This window comes from Penaeus monodon, chromosome 35, assembly GCF_015228065.2.
Source record: "Penaeus monodon isolate SGIC_2016 chromosome 35, NSTDA_Pmon_1, whole genome shotgun sequence".
Taxonomy (NCBI): Eukaryota; Metazoa; Arthropoda; class Malacostraca; order Decapoda; family Penaeidae; genus Penaeus; species Penaeus monodon.
The window spans coordinates 18,332,011-18,336,838 of record NC_051420.1 but is presented as its reverse complement, the minus strand read 5'-3'; positions in this window follow the sequence as shown (position 1 = coordinate 18,336,838).

The window sequence follows — 4,828 nt, the reverse complement described above, 5'->3', positions numbered from 1 at the left end:
CCGTCCCGTGTCCATTATTCTTTTGACACCCCTCTCCCCCACTTCCAATGATTTTCCCTTGTCTCCACCTTTTGCTGTAGCCCCCTTCCCCTTTCTCCCTGTTCCCTTCCTTTTTTAAAGTTGCCAATGAAATGGTCCCAGTTTTTCTGAGTCTTGCCCTTTCTCTTAAATTTCACTCACAGCCGCAACATCCATGAAAGGTCAGTAAGCCTATACTTGGACACCTTTTTCCAAATTTAGCTATCTGGAAATTTTTTTCCCCCACTTGCATGAAAGCCCTTATTCTCCCCTTTTGAAAACAAATGAATCTGGTTCCCTCTGTCAAGGTTACCGACCCAGTCCCATGACTAACTGAAAGTCCAAGTTACTAGAACGGTTGGTTAACTTCTGTTTAAATATAATAGTTTATAAATATCGAAAATATAAAATATGCAAAAACCAAAAATTAAAAAGTAGGGATGTCCTTTCTGAAAATTGGGGTAAAATATGATTTTCAGCCATTTGCGCAGCATACACTAGAAGTATTTTCTGCTTGTTCCAAACTTACATACGGCATTTAAAAACGACATTACATATGAATATCAGTTTCGCAAATGACCAACAAATGTTTAGATTCGTAAATGTTTCTTTAAATGTTTATACCCAACAACTTTGCATTTGATTATATATACATATAATTTAATATATTTATATATATATATATAAATATAATATATATACATATATATATATATATATATATATATATATAATATACAATGGGTGGGTGCTTCACGCGCATGGTGTTGTAAAGCGATGGTGTGGTAGCCTAGATAGTGTTAAGTGCTTGCATTGCCTTCTCGCTTGCAGCTTCCGCCCCTGGCTAGCCCAGTGCGAAAAAGGGAGCAGCTTTTGCATAAGTCTCCCCTGCCAGGTCACAGCCTCTCATCATTAAGACTTCTGCAGTGCCTCCTCGTGGCCACCCAGGGGTAACTGGGCACCTTGCGGCCCCCAGGCAAAATCTGGGGGGGATCTCAGAGCAGCAGGAGGCCCCAGAGGTACGGAGTTATGGCCCCCCGGGGCGTGTGGACACGCTCTGGCTTCGTACCACCTCCTGCCCCCTCGCCACCCTGTGGTAATGGGGCGGCTCGGGGAGGTGGGCCTTTGCCAGCCCCCTCCTCCCCCCAGAATGACCCTTTGGCAACGTCTTTCATAATGGAAATGGGGGGGGGGAGGGGTTGTTGTCCCTCCCTCCCGCTGGAGGGCAAATGTCGGGTGCAGGATTGGAACGAGAGTTACTCGTCCTGCCTGCGCCCCGCAGGCGCCAACCCCCATGAAGCTTGTGGGAAAAGCCCTCGGGAACCCCACAGGTGGATAGCGGTCCCACACCCTGCCGCCCCCCTTATTTGGGGCTGGTCGGCGGGGGGGGCAGAGGTGGCAGAGTGACCACCCGAGGCTTAATCTCAGGCGTGCTTTTCGGGTAGGCGCTTGGAACATCCGGTCCTTGCGGCAGGATGCGTTACCCTCTGCTATCAACGGGCTACGAGATGTCTTTTCGGCCCCCCATGGCTGGGAGCTGATCCCAGCAGCGAGAATAAGCCTCCTTCTCCGGGATTTTGCTAGGTCCCAGAAAATGAGGATCTCTGGTTTCCTGGTACTAGCGCTCCAACCCCGCATCGCTGGACTTGGACAGCGATACGGGTACTGGGGCCAAGGAGATCGACCACATTCTTGTTAGCATGTGATGGAGGATCCTCCAGAACTGCAGGGTTACCGGAGTGCCGAGTTCTGTTGGCACCGATCATAGCTGCTTGTGCTACCCTGCGGGTCCACTTCAAAACTCCCTGTCCCTCCAGTGGTTTACCCTAAGGTGTTTCACTTGGACAGACTAAGGGAGGAGGAGTGTGCCCGTGGGTTCACCACGGCAGTCTCTAAACCGTTCACAGAAACCGGCACAACCTGACGGACCCAGTTGCTCTGTGGGAGTTCTTAAAAAAGCGCGTAACACTCGAAGCCCCTCAGGAGTCCTTGGCGTACGTCCAAGGACAGGCAAAATTTCCCATTCCCTGGAGACATTAGAGGCCACTGAAGCTTGTGCAAGGCTCGGCTGAATGGGAATCAAGTCTTGTGTCGTTCCATGGTGCGTAGGGCTCGGACACTACTGAAAAGGGGACAAGGAACAGTCCATAAAGGAATCTTGCTGAGGAGGTCGAAGGCCATTTCTTGGTAAATAACCTTCGCCCTGCCTACCAAGCCCTGAGAAAACTGAACCCTCAGCCCTCCTCACAGATGACTGCAGTCCGATCAGCGGATGGACGGATCATCTCTGGTCATGTTGGGGTTCGTGAACGTTGGGCTGAGTATTTTGAACAGTTGTGCCAGGTGGACCCTCCAACAGTTAGCTTGGATGCAAGCGATGTCTCAGTGCCTGTGCCATCAGCGAGGAACCTTCTACCCTAACAGAGGTTTTGGCTGGGCGATTTCCCAAGCGGGAAAAGTGGGAAAGCTGCAGGCATATGTGATATCCTGCTGAAACTACTAAAGGCTGGGGTGAAACCTATGGCTCGGGGCCTGCACACAGTCCTGACTGCCATTTGGCAGTCTGGTACCATTCCCCCTGACCTGCTGAGGGGCGTGTTCATCCTTCTCGTCCTGCCAGAGCTACTAACCAAAGTCAGTGCGGAGCAACACTAGGCAATATTAAGGTCTCAGACCTTGACTTTGCGACGATGTTGCCATCCTATCTGAGTCCTTGGAGTCCACTTGTGGCGGCTTTTGATGCATTTAGCAATGAGGCGAAGCGCCTAGGCCTAGAGGTCTCCTGGACAAGACCAAGATTCAGGACTTTGGGGGCCTGTTAGGGAACCCGTTCAGTCGATCCATGCTTGCGGCGAGGACGTTGAAGGGTTAACTGAAAGTTTTACATACCTTGGTAGCGTAGTCCTATTTCTCTGGGTTTGTCAGACCAGGAAGTCATAGACGGATTGGTCTGGTAAAACAGGAGCCATGAACTCGATCAACAAGAGCGTTTGGAGATGTCTACCTATGCAGAAGGACCAAGCTGCTGTCTTCAAGGCCCTTGATACTGCCACTTTTTGCTCTATGGGAAACGAAACCTGGACGCCTATCCAGTGCCTTGGAGTCTCGCCTTGATGCCTTCTGTAACAAGTCCTTCGCCGGATCATGGGGTACGTTGGCAGGACCACGTGTCCAACCGGCGGTTTTCACCGTGAGACTGCAAAGGGACCTGTTACTTGCATAAAAACCGGATCGCCAACTCAGGCTATATGGCCCCCTAGCTCGCCTCCCTATGTACGACCCTGCCCATCAGGTTGTCTCCTCTGCGAGACAACCCTGGGTGGAGGAGAAACCTGTGGGGACGTCCTAGGAGATCATGGCTTGGGCAGCCTCGACGAGAAACCCGTCGCGAGGAATTTTGGGATGGGCCGTGGGGCCTGCCTGGAGAACTCGCCTCGAGGGATCCTCGTGGCGGAAGCGAAGGGTGGGGTGCAGCCATGCGCCCCCGTCAGCGTTGCCCCTTTATGATGATGGTGAACACACACACACACACACACCACAACACACACACACACACACACACACACACACACACACATACACACATATATATGTAATCACACACACACACACACACACAACACACACACACACACGCACACGCACACGCACACGCACACGCACACGCACACGCGCACGCACGCACGCACGCGCGCGCGCGCGCGCAAGCATACGCACACATATAAACCTAGAGATATGTCTGGGTTCACGTACATATGAATTATTAGTTGCATCGAAACCTGCTCATACGGCGTAGGTTAAACATTGATTAGTATGTTACTAAATATGAAATATGTACGAATATGGTAAAAGCCCCGAAATGCGAGGGCTGCAAGTGAGGAATAGTTTGCTCGTTTGCCTCTCATTTGGCCAGTCTAAGTCCCTGCGGAATTTCTAACCGACCCCTGAGTTCGGTTTATCAGTTTGTACATGTCTACCGGACATTTGTTATTTATGGGATTTGAATGAAAATTAACGACTGTAAGATAGTTTGTTTGGTTACGTCTATACACAATACAATCTGAAAACACGTTATACCATGGACATTTACTAAATATGAAATATATGCATTACTCGACTTCCCTCAAAAAAGCTTTCCTTTACTCCCTCCCCCTCCCATAGAATCAAATTTCTTTTAGGATTTTTTAAAAATGTAATACGTAGACATAGGCCTACTACTACGTTTTCTGTGATACAGTGAAAATACATAATAAGTGCATATTAGCCAACGGAAGTAAGGAAATTATTGAAAGAGAATAACAGGTATGAGATAATTAAGATTTAGCACTCTCAATAAAGTTGGAGGTGCTAATTCTATTTCGAATTATCTAAGTAGATTCAAGGCTATTGTGATGGTAGAAAGCCATTTTACCATGCTCTGTGTACTCATTTTTTTCCCCCTTTTTTAACAGTAATTGTAAGCATCATGCCACATGTGTTTATCATTTACCGGTACTTCAAGGAAAAAAGTGGGTGAAGCGGATGAATGCGGCCTATTGCAGTGCAATATTCGCTTTCGTTCTAGGTCCCCGGTGCCCTCGGCATCCCGGTGCGTCGCGTGCAAGATCACCCTTACCTTTAACATTGCTTGCCATGTCACTTTTCCGACGACATTGCTTGGAAGATCATCAGGGTTGCTGATATTGCGTGACCGGTCATTCTCGTCATTTTCTCGTTACAGATGCCAGTGCCATCGACCTCCCGTGGCGAGTCGCCAGTGGCATCGCAAACTCGTGAGTCTGTCACCCTTCTTTTGTACCCCAACATCATC